This window comes from Aptenodytes patagonicus, unplaced genomic scaffold, assembly GCF_965638725.1.
Source record: "Aptenodytes patagonicus unplaced genomic scaffold, bAptPat1.pri.cur scaffold_82, whole genome shotgun sequence".
Taxonomy (NCBI): Eukaryota; Metazoa; Chordata; class Aves; order Sphenisciformes; family Spheniscidae; genus Aptenodytes; species Aptenodytes patagonicus.
The window spans coordinates 92,570-105,200 of NW_027472030.1; the positions used below are offsets into that span (position 1 = coordinate 92,570).

The window sequence follows — 12,631 nt, forward strand, 5'->3', positions numbered from 1 at the left end:
CCCAATATGAGTATGGTCATTCTTCTTTATTCATGCTTATAACAGGGCTTATATAGTTATCTACTATAGGCACGCGCTTCATAACAACCTATGATTGGTTAACTACAGCTGTACACGCGCTCAATAATAAGCTATGATTGGGTTAAAGTTACTGTCCACGCGCTTATTGCTTCTACTCGATTGGCGGTTGGCAGCAGGACATGTTAGCCGCTTACTTCACCTCCTTCTAGATACAGTTTCGTTACAGTTGTTTACCCGGCCCCATTGTTCTTCGTTCTGTCCGGGGAAGTCCCGGTGGTCAGCCTGCTGTGTCAGCATGTATTAGTTACTTTTTGATACATGGGTTGCTCAGCAATACCAGATCATGGCCTTGCTGAATCAGCCATTCTTCCACATCCTACAACTTCCATCCCTCCAAGTCTTTGAGGCTCTTAACTTCCTCTTGGAGCCCTATCACTGCCCAGTCTTGGTATGTTACGGCCCTTAAGGGCCACAGATGTGTTCACAAGGTGCTTGGAAAGGCTTGTTTGGGGTCCATGCTCTTCACCTGCAGAAAAGCCTGTTTCTCCCATGGGGGCTGGACTGTGGCCCCAGGAGGGATAAGTTACCTCCAGATCCACTGCCACAAGCATCAGCCCCAGAGGGCAATGAGAAGCAAGAGAGATAATCTGAGGCTGAAGGAGAATCGCTTGTTAAAAGGAGGAGCTCAGGGTGTCACTGAAAATCGGGAATGAAACTCCTTAACACTGGGTGTATTAAAGAGCAGGCATTACTTTATTTGGCGCTGGGTGCATGGGGGATCTCTCCACCTAGCATGCACACCGTATGTTGCATCAGCCATCCCTTATATGGTTCTTTGATATACATATGCATCACATTTCTTGGAATAATTATACATATTCATTACATTTCCCAGAACTAATTATAATATCTGCATAGTTTTTCACACATGCATTTTGAGTCCTTTAGGGGCTTCTACAGGGCTCTCGGGTGGTTTCTAGTGGTCTCTGGTGGTTTCTAGTGGTCTCTGGTGGTCCCTGCAGGAGGTGAACTTTTCTTTACGTAGTCACAAATTGGCTCATCACCACCCTTTGTTACTGTTCTGGTTGTCCTTGTCTGGTTTCTGCTAGTTCTTATCTATCTCGTGATGTGCTCGTTAGCTTAGGCCTTGTATGCTTGATTAATCCAGCCGTTTATCTTGCAACTATTCACAACAAGGGGATTCAGTTCATGGGGCAGGTTCTCCAAGTAGGAGATACAGAAGAAAGTCTCATCCATGATCCTATTCCCACCCTGTTCCTGCTGGGTCCCTAGTGTCCTCTTTTGCCAAGGGGAACCTCATGCCTCTTCTGGAAAATTCTCTATCATCCCTGATTTGCACAGGGGCCTTCAGCCTTGCCAGATCCCAAGGTCCCACCTCTAGGTAAAAATTCCTTTCCATTTCTGGGCTCAAACATGCTCGTAAGCATTCGTTTAAGACCTCAACCACCAGCCTGTTTCTCACTGCCTTCCTTCAACCTTCTCTCCCAGCCCTTCATACTGCCCAGGGCTGCCTCCCAGTTGGGACCCACTCAGTCTTCAGAAAAGGCCTGGGTCTTCCTAGGTTGTTCTCATGCGTGTTACCACCTTCCTGGCTCACTCCAGAGCTCTTAGGGAGCATTCTGATCTGCCTTGTGGCCTTATGACCATCTTTTATGAAACATTTCTCTCTTTAGTACTCTTGTATGAAGTAACAACAGTCACAGAAGAGCACCAAATACATCAAAAGAGATGCTGAGTGAAGTGCCAGTAATAACCAGGGGAGTTTCCCCCAGGTATATGGCTTCATGGCAAGAAGTCTCTGCTGAGAAGGGATCCAACCTCTGCCACTCTCTGCAGAGGGAAATTGACAAAGTCTTCCCCTCTGAGACCTGGTGCCTGCACTCTGTTGCTCTTCTTCCTCACTCCCATCAGGAACTGAGACTCCACTACTTAATGGGCACTGCAGCCAAGGCTGACACTCTTTCGCATCCCTGAGCTGCTTTTCCCTGTTTGCAAGAAGCAGATCCAGGTAAGCATCTCCTGTGTTGACCCACCTGACAGTTGTGCTAGCAAGATGACCCCATAGACCCACAGAAACCTCTGGGAGTGTTTGCACCCTGCAGTGTCATCTTCCTGTGAGTGTCAGGGTGATTAAAGTCCCCAAGGGTGACATCGAGTGATTGAACTGGACATCCTCAAATTGCTTGAATAAGACTTTGTCCCCTTCCTCACCTGTTTTTTATGTCCTACCATGATGTCACCCTAACTGGGCTGTCCTCTGACCATCACCCACAAAGGCTCACCCAATCTGTTGCCCATCCCATAGAGGATACAATCTCCTCTACAATCCTCCATTCAAACAGATCGCTCCTTTGCACTGAGGGCATCCCTCTCCTGATCTTCCCTGCCTGTTTCTTCTGAAGTCTGTATCCGTCCATTGCAGCACCCCAAGCTGTGTGATATGTCCCACCACACCTCAGCATGTATTTCATCAATGTTACAGCACGTGGGGCTCCAGCTCCTCCTGTCTGTGCTCCAGGTTGTCAGAAGATCTACGGAGGGTAGATTTGGCTGCCCATTTGGGCTGCAGCACCTCTGCTGTGGTACCAGGGCGAAGCTCAGACTTGTCACAGATCTTGCACCCAAGACGTCGTGCTTTCCTTCAGAGCAGAGACATGCTGGAGTGGATGGCAGATGGCAATGTAAGGATGAAATGAGGGTCTCACAAGCAGAACAAACCCTGGTGTCCCCAAGGCCAGAGAGAAACAGGCCTGGGCTATGCAGCCTTGGCAGCAGATGGCTCTGCTGTCTGTGGTGTCTCTGAAGCCCAAAGGGCCTGTGGCAGACATGAAGGTGATCTCCAGGAAGGACAAGGTGCTGTCAAAGAGTTTCTTGGCTCTGGACATCCTGTGATCCAGGCCTGTTCCTTGACTGTATCATCAAAGCAGGTGAGTAAAGGATGGGGGGAGAGAAACCAGCAGAGTTTGAATGCACAGGCCCACGAGTAGGGACCCTGGAGTGATGTCCTTCCTGTTCATGCATGGCCTGAATCTACTGGACAGGTATGGTACAGATGTGGCCTCACTGCAGTAATGGCAATCAGTCACTGGCCCACAGGTATCAAAGCTGTCTGCAATGTCCTGGGGTGGCTGTCACGCACACACTCTGAATGAACATTGGTTTCTGGTCAGTCCTGCACTGTCCCTGCCAGGCACATTCTTCAGTTATTCTGGAGTTCCCTGGCATCTGAGGTAGCAGTACAGGCCTGTATTTGGAAATTACATTGAGTAGCTGCCCTGACTTAGGTTGGGAATTGTAGGGATGTCCATGAGACAACTTCAGTTACAGTCAATGGAGATCTAGGAAATACAGCTGGTGGTGAAGAGAGAGACTTAACTCTCCCTATGGCATATGACTCCGTTTGTTCAGCTAAATACCTCTATAGACTGCACTGAAGATATTGAGGAGGGACGGGTTTTGTTGTCCTAAATTTGGGCATCTGCTGTCATTTCAGTTGGCCAAAGGAATTTCCCACCAGCCTCCAAGAGGATGTCCCCAGATGCTGCCCTGTCCCTCAGCATTGCTCCATGTGACGGTGTGCTCCCCCACCCAACCTGACCTTTATCTCCTGTAACCCTACCTAAGTGAGAACTACCAGGGGCAGTCGTTAATGGATGCTGATGGTGATATTTCATCCATTAATGAAGCGTATTCAGGAGCCAGATAACAACACAATAGCCCTTGGTTATTGTGAGAAATACGCCCACCTAACCACAGTTATCAGTATGCAAATATGACTATGAGTCAATCATCTTACCCCTATAAATAGTGAGCAGCCCAAGAGCCCTTTGAGCTCTCCTGCACGGCAGTGGGCTGCACAGTGGGATCTCCCCTTGAGTAGGGACGCCTCTCAAGGTTACTGCTCGAGGTTGAGAGATTCCTTGCCGTGACAGATCCTCGGTAAGTGACTAACAGCATGCTAAACTTTGAAATCTTAGCTAAGTGATATAAAGGATTGATTGCACATATATAATCCTTTAGACATAAACCGTTGACCAAGACTGGGACTAGGATTGGATCCAGCCGCACCTAAACTCCTCTCTGAGAAGTTTAGAAAGCAAGGGGGTCCTTTCTGAACCTCATGACCCAATGGGAGGGTCTCCCTGACAGTAATGTCTGACCCTGTCCTCTATGCAGTAAATAATCAAGTGTACCTTGCCATCGAATCTTGTTCACTGTCACATTTACCATTGAACTTTGTTAATTCACGCTTTAACTCACTGTTTTCTATCAATAAAGTATTGTTGCTTCTCTCTTACGAGTGAAGTGCAGTCTCACTCCATCCGCGACACTCCATTAGAGTTTCCAGTTACCTGCATGTAACTTGGACCACCTCTGGCACTTCAAATGTCACCAGGTGTTTGAGTCTGAACAGTTCACTGCTGCCCTCCATCTCCGTTAATTAGTATGGGAGCTTATATGAGAACTTTGTGCACGCCTGAATTAAGGCAAGAGGAATCCCACCTCCTGTGGGTTTGTGGCAGGCATGGGAAGGAGCTGAGTCTCCTTCTAGCCCTAAGACTACAAACCCAGGATGGGATGCCTTGAATTACTCAGCTGAATCCCTTCCCTCAGCAGAGGTAAAAGAGATTCTTCCCTGTCCCTGTGTGGATGTCCTTTCTATGAATTGGTCAAGAAAAGGTGATTCTCATTCCCAACTCTTTTCCTGATAAGAGAAATGACTGTGCTAGAAAGAAGTGCAGAAAAAGTACTGGAAAGAAGTGTCCCCAGCTGAGGGAGGGAACATCAGTGATTACTTCAGTCTGTTTCAAAGTAGGTTCCCCTGGAGCCCCAGGGACACCTCAAGGGAGCCTAGAGAGGGGCAGGGAATGTGACACCTTGGTCTGGTCCTCTGATTCTCAGCTGGGCGGGGCTCCTGGGACAGAGGCAGCTCATGATAACCACGCAGCGCGACGGAGAGACAGCTCTGCTCAGGAGTACCTCCTCTGCAAAACTCAGCAGGACTGAGGGCAGTGCCTGCAGGTGACAAGGGCAGATGAGAGAGCAAGATGTTAAAGGCAGTGTGAAGTGGGAAGACAACTTAGAGCTCACTGCAGGAGAAACCTTCAGAGCCCTTGTCACAGTAAGTTTCTGGCAGCAGGGCAATGAAAGTGGGGATGCCAGAGGGGTCTTCTAAAGCTGGCACACCTGATGGCTGATAGGATCTGCAGGTTGGCTCTCCCAGTTTCTCCAATGTGGAGAAAAAGGTGTCATAGAGCAGGGCATTTCTGAGGGTACTTTTGAAGGGGAAGGTCAAAGCAGGGGCTACGTGAAGGGGAAGGCACTTTTGCTTATTTTTCCTGGATTTTGTTCCTCTCTTTCTCTTGTTGTTTTCCTTTTTGTTACAATTTATTATTATTATTATTATTACTATTATTTTTTATTTTATTTTATTTTAAATATTAAACTGTTCTTATCTCAACCCAAGAGTTTTCTTACTTTTGCTCTTCTGATTCTCTCCCCCACCGCAGCTGGAGGGGGGAGGGTGGGCGAGCGGCTGTGTGGTGCTTGGTTGCCGACTGGGATTAAACCACAACAACTCTTTTTGGCACCCAACGTGGGGCTTGAAGGGTTGAGATAATGACAGATCTGACCAGAGTGTGTTAAAATAAATTTGTTATAAGCATTCATTATATTAGTTTAATAGTCACTCGTCACAATGCTGTTTAATTTGTTCGCATGGTTGTATTATATAAATCCTCACTTGCAGTATGTATTCCCTGTGGTGCTGTTTATCACTTCTGGGAGATGGGTCAGGATTATCACTTTGCTGTGCTGTGTAACATCGGCTTATGATATGATAATATTACTGGTAAAAACACTAATTTGGTATTTGTATTTGGTATTGCTGTCATCTCCGTACCTCGGGTGCCATCTCTCGGAAATTATTAATAATGATGTTCTTCACCTTTTCTCCTCGGAGAACCAATTTCTGGGGAAGACGGGGGGGATGCTTTCCCCTGTTCTTTCACCTCCCCTTTCTCCTTCAGGATAGTTACACCAGCTCTCGGGAATTTTGAATATTCTTGGGATGTTCAAGCCAGCATGCTCCTATTGCTATGCCTCCTGAATGTGTTTCAGGTCTTATTTAGGGTTAAACAAAAATATTTTACAAAATAATCCAGAGATCTGCCCTGAGGCTAGATAGTTATGAGTGGCAGGGTGTGTGGGATAGTATGGGCAAGTACCTAGGACAGTGGGCACCTCCACTGTTTTGGAACTTCACCCCTGAACAAGTGCAGAATCATGAAAAACTAATGAAGTATTTGGAAAAAGTATGCTGTCACCCTGGCAACTCCACAGGGACACAGATCACTGCAATGTGCTGGGGCCTGGCCCATGCCTACCAAGCCCTGTTCAACACTATTCAGTACCCTCAAGGGGAAGAGAAGGTGTCTGGATCTGATGACAAGGTGACAGGCACTTCAGCTACTCCAACCCCCGTGACAGGCACTGCAGCTGAACCAGAAAACCAACCCATGCTGGTATCAGTCACCTCTATATACAAGAAGAAATCTTGGAAGTGAAAGTCAGCTTATTTAGTAAGGGATAATGAAAAAGCAGGGCCATCATAAGGAGAGGAGGAGGAAGAGGAAGAACTCATAAATGAGGCAGTGACCACCCGACCTCTATTCCTGAGTGAGCTGCAAGGTACACGAAAAGATTTCAGCCTTCGTCCAGGTGAGCATGTTGTCACCTGGCTGCTCTGTTGCTGGGATAATGGGGCCAGTAGCCTGGAATTAGAGGGTAGGGATTAGCAGCTGGGATCCCTTTCTAGGGAAAGGGGCATTGACAAAGCAATTGGAAAAGGGGCACAAGCCCTCAGCCTCTGGAGGTGACTCCTGTCAGGGGTGAAGGAAAGGTATCCCTTCAAGGAAGATATTATATGTCACCCAGGCAAGTGGACCACCATAGAGAGAGGTATCCAGCACCTGAGGGAATTAGCTGTGCTGGAGGTGATTTATGGTGCCCTGGACAATGAGCAGTTATCCAAAGATCCAGATGAAGTCAAGTGCACACGACCCATGTGGTGGAAGCCTGTACAGAGCACACCAGCATCATATACCAACTTGTTGGCAATACTGACCTGGAAAGATGAAGAGGGACCAACGGTGGATGAAGTGGCTGGCCAACTCCAGCAATACAAAGAAAGTCTCTCTTCCTCCCTTGTCTTGGCTGTGGAGAAACTGTCCCGGAAGTTCCAGCAACTCAAAGAAGATAGGTCCTACTCTCTACCTGTACAGACCAGTATCTCAGCTATCTATCTAGAAAGGATATAGTGGATATACACCACGGGGCACCCTATGGTTTTACCTGCGTGACCACAGAGAGGACATGAGGAAGTGGGATGGAAAATCTACCTCAACCCTAGAGGCACGGGTACGTGAGTTGCAAGGAAAAACAATCACAAAAGGGGGTTCTTCCAGGAAAATTGCTACTCCAGTTTCCAGTGAGCAGTTCCCCAGACAGAGCAGAAGGGCTGATTTTACTGCCAATCTTAATAAAAGGACTTTTGATTTGCATTTACAAGAAATGAGAAATGAGTACTGTGATGAGGATTAGAGGGGCCCTGCCTCCAGCCAGGTGGAGGAAAGGGACAACTGGGTTTACTGGACTGTGTGGATTCGGTGGCCTGGCACATCAGACCCACAGGAGTATAAGGCTCTAGTAGACACCGGTGCACAGTGTACCCTACTGCCGTCATGCTATAAAGGGGCAGAACCCATCTGTATTTCTGGAGTGACGGGGGGATCCCAACAGCTAACTCTGTTGGAGGCCGAACTGAGCCTAACTGGGAATGAGTGGCAGAAGCACGCCGTTGTGACTGGCCCAGAGGCTCCGTGCATCCTTGGCATAGACCACCTCAGGAGAGGGTTTTTCAAGGACCCAAATGGTACAGCTGCCTTGGAGATGGAGGAAATTAAATAGCTGTCCACCTTGCCTAGTCTTTCGGAGTACCCTTCTGTTGTGGGGTTGCTGAGAGTCAAAGAAGAACAGGTGGTGATTGCTACCACCAGTTAAACCATGGCACTGAGATGTTCTTTAGGACCACCAAACACTGAGATGCCCTTACACAGTGCCCTATACCCAGGAGGTGTCTGCAGAGCAGCGGTGAGCACACAGCATGTGGAAAGGGGTCTGTGAGCATTGACGGAGGAGTCCTGGGGACAGAGAAACAGCTGCCAGCAGGGACAGCTCCAGGCAGCAGAGACACAGACAGGGAGTGAGAGGAAAATGCCGACAGAAAAAGCTGGGAGGAGGTTTTGAGCATCAGTCAGCCCTTCAGTGAAGATGTTTCCCTCCAAGCAAGCCCCTCCTGGTCTCCTCTCCCACCTAGCAGAGCGTCTGCCCTCAAGACCAGAGGGTCCACAGTGTGATTCACTTGCAGCCAGACCTCCAGCAGAGCAGACTCTCCTGTGTGTCCATCTGTCCTTCCCTGGCCTTGCCTACCTTGGCAGCAGCATTGTGGTATTTCTCCTTGGTTCTCCACCTGTCTGTGCTGCTGTTGTTCTTGTTTGGAGGCTCTCTGGGTATGGGGTTTTCAGCTGCAGATCAGACACTCACCCTGTGGGTTGTGCTATGGAGATGTGCCCATGGGAGGAAGGTGCCCAAGCCCCCTTCTAACCTTTGGGGCTCTGGGCAATGGAGTCCATGGGTGGGGAAAAAGTTGACTCTCCTTCCAGGACACCCCAGCATTTAGGACATCCAAAAGGACATATCTTTCCATTGGAGTCATTGCAATATCTAGGAGCCCAGCAGACAAGCCGTGAAGGTGCTAAGGCCATGGAAATCCTGCTGCGCAGCTGCATGTGAGAAACTGGAATGAGCCTTCAGCATCCTTGGCTGGAAAAGGGATACAAAGACAGGGTGAAGGGCTTGGAGATCTGAACTTTGAAACTGGATTCCTCTGCTCTCAGCAGTGCCCAGTTTCTTATCAGGGGAACATCTGAGTGCAATTGTCTTCCAGTGCAAGGAAGTGCCAGAACAGGGCAGCTGAGACCAGGACTGATGGACAGACCAGCGCTGCTTACTCTGCACTAAAGGACAGTCCCTTTCCCTCTCAGGCCCACAAGGTTTCACTTTAAGTGCAGTAGAAATGCCAAGGATTTCAGCATTAAAAATCACTCCTCAGGTGTGGTGGGGCAACAAGAACAAAATTAACAAAACAAAATCCCCACAGCTCTACTCTGTAGTTAGGCAAATTGGGAGCAACAATGCTGAAAAGCTTTTTGATATTACCAACGGATTTAATCTGAGACCACCCCACCTACCTTTTTACCCATTGCTGTAGGGCAGGACTGACTCCTCCAGAGCCCACAGCAGAGGCCCCTGCTCCCAGTGGCACCCTCAGCCAGCACCATGGCTCATGAAAGCTCATAAAAGGGACCTGCCAAAGGTCCTCCTGAAAGGGGAGAGGCAGTTTGGGTCTTTCTATGAGAAATGGAGTAGGTTTTGCTCAAAGTCATCCATCCTAACTTATTGAAGCTTTTTTCTCCATTAACAGATCCCTGTGCCCAGAGGCAGCAAATGTCGAACGGCAGCTCCATCACCCAGTTCCTCCTCCTGGCATTTGCAGACACGCGGGAGCTGCAGCTGTTGCACTTCTGGCTTTTCCTGGGCATCTACCTGGCTGCCCTCCTGGGCAATGGCTTCATCATCACAGCCATAGCCTGTGATGACCGCCTCCATACCCCCATGTACTTCTTCCTCCTCAACCTCTCCCTCCTTGACCTGGGCTCCATCTCCACCGTTGTCCCGAAATCCATGGTCAATTCCCTCTGGGAAACAAGGACCATCTCTTACTCAGGATGTGCTGTCCAGGTCTTTTGCTTTCTCTTCTTAATTGTAGGGGAGTATTGTCTTCTCACCGTCATGGCCTACGACCGCTACGTTGCCATCTGCAAACCCCTGCACTACGAGACGCTCCTGGGCAGCAGAGCTTGTGCCAAAATGGCAGCAGCTGCCTGGGGCAGTGGTTTCCTCAATGCTGTGCTTCACACTGCCAATACATTTTCACTACCACTCTGCCAAGGCAATGCTGTGGACCAGTTTTTCTGTGAAATCCCCCAGATCCTCAAGCTCTCCTGCTCAGACTCCTACCTCAGGGAAGTTGGGCTTCTTGTGGTTAGTCTTTCTGTAGCTTTAGGGTGTTTTGTTTTCATCGTGCTGTCCTACTTGCAGATCTTCAGGGCTGTGCTGAGGGTCCCCTCTGAGCAGGGACGGCACAAAGCCTTTTCCACGTGCCTCCCTCACTTGGCTGTCGTCTCCATGTTTGCTAGCACTGCCATGGTTGCCTACCTGAAGCCCCCTTCCATCTCCTCCCCATCCCTGGATCTGATGGTGACAGTCCTGTACTCAGTGATACCTCCAGCAGTGAACCCCCTCATCTACAGCATGAGGAACAAGGAGCTCAAGCATGCCATTAAGAAGGTGATTTCATGGATGTTTCTCAATAGTGATAAATTTCCCATCTGTCTCCACAAATGACTCGCAGGGTGTCGCATTGCACACCTGTAATTTGGGGGGGTTGTGTTATTGTTATCATCACCATTATACTTATTGTCATTATTGCTATCATTCTCATTTTGTGGTAATTTTTGGTTGTTATGTTCCTACATAAATGTTTGGATTCACCTCGTTTCTACTGAGGAATTAACCTGCTCTGTCACACGTGGAGCCTGTGTCAAAGTGTGTTTAATGCTGGGTCAGAGCTAACCCCTCCTAGCACCTCTGTAATAAAGAGGGATCTCCCAAGCACAGTGCCTGGAGACTCAACTTGTCTTCCAAGGCTGGTGCCAAGAATAGGCATGAGCAACTGCACCCCAAAAGGGCCTGTTGCTCCATGGGTTCAGGAGCAAACAGCTCACTGTCATAGTGTGACCTGTTAGAGATCAAGGGTTGGATTTAGGACTCACCTGTTGGTGTCTGGTGACAGTGATGATGGTGAATGTTCACTCAAGTACATACCCAGGGCTGTCTCACGTGTGACATGCAGATCATGTCCTTAAGCAGGGGAGTCTGGAGCTTCCTGGAGAGCCCAGAGGATCTCCATGTACTGTGTGTGCCTGGGGTGGGCAGTGACTGGAGTCCCACAATGTGAGAGGTTGTCCAACATGGAATCACCCAGAGGTAAAGCATTTAGTCCAGGTTTCACAGGGAAACGAGGAGTCTGTGATCCCAGGAGAGGCAGTGGGAACCCAACAGGTACAGGGAAAGGAGACTGGAACAATGCAGGAGCTGGGTGAGGAGCCCTACATCCTGGTCTGTCTTGCTGTCTTGGGGAGTGGGGCTGGTTTGGGCAGAAAAGGGGGCAAATGAAGTCAAGATTGGGGCTCATCTGCAGTATGAATACAGGAGAGACAGAGAGTGACCGTCCTTTGCTTCCTCATGCCTGTGGGGCCAGCTGCAGCCCTGGGATTGCTGGGGAGACTGACCCTCCTCTCTTTCCCCCAGGAGCTGCTGTGCCCTTCAGAGGGGCTGGGGCTCTGGTGTGAATGCCTGGAGTTTTGCAGCATGCTGCAGTGTGCAATGCCATGGGGCCAGCCCAGACTGGGCTGCCCTTCTGGGCTGGGGAGAAGGCAGGGGAGGTGGGGAGAGCTGGGGAGGAGGTGGGCTGGATAGTGCCCGGGAGAGGAAAATGCCAGTGTACAGCTAAGCTGTGTGAGTGTGCAGGGTGGGGGCACAGAGCAGGGTGCTCCAAGAGCAGAGCCAGGCATCATGGTGAAGGAAGCAAGGCATCAAAGGGGGAGAAGAGAGGGGCCTCGTTTATACCACGTTCCATGGACACCCTGAGGAAGATGTCCCAGGGAAATTTTCCCAGACCAGTCCCCCACACCGGCCATTTCCATCTCTCACCACACACCCCAGCCTCGAGGAATGACCTTTACTGCATGGTCACCTCTATCCTCCTCTGGGGCTCAGTAATTTCCAACTCCACCAGCACTATTAATAAAAAGGAAACCATTTTCCTGCTGACACTCATTACACACCAAGTCCCATAGCTCTTGCTGCAGCTGCTCTCTCAGTGAAGCCTGTTCTCAGACAGCTGCAGCTAGATCAGGTGCTCATGGCCTTGTCTCGACAAATTTTTAAAATCTCCATTGAGATCCCATCGACTGGCCTGGGTCCTTGCTCCAGTGTTTGGCTCTGAGGGATTTATCAAAAACCCACCTCTCAGCCACTCCTTGTACATAATATGCTCCAGGCCCCAACCATCCTTCTGACCTCTGCGGGACTCGCTCCAGTCTGTCAGGGTCTTTTTTGTACTTGGGAGTCCCATACTGGATGCAGCAGCCCTGATGTGGTCCTGTAGTGGTTTAACATTGGCCAGCAGCCAGACACCCAACCAGCTGCTCACTCACTCCAGCTCCTCAACAGGACAGGGTGAGAAAATAAGATGGAGAAGCTCATGGGAAAAGATAAAGACAGATCATTTACCAATTACTGTCATGGGCAAACCAGACATGACTTATGAAAGGTAATTTAATTTATTGCCAATTAAAATAGGTTTGGATAGTGAGAAACGATGACAAAAATATTAAAGACTATC

At 49.2% G+C, this 12,631-nt stretch overlaps 1 pseudogene; it reads left to right on the forward strand.

Moving 5' to 3' along the window:
• Positions 1-9,515: 9,515 nt before the first annotated feature.
• On the forward strand, positions 9,516-10,569 carry LOC143173458 (olfactory receptor 14C36-like; annotated as a pseudogene).
• Positions 10,570-12,631: the final 2,062 nt, after the last annotated feature.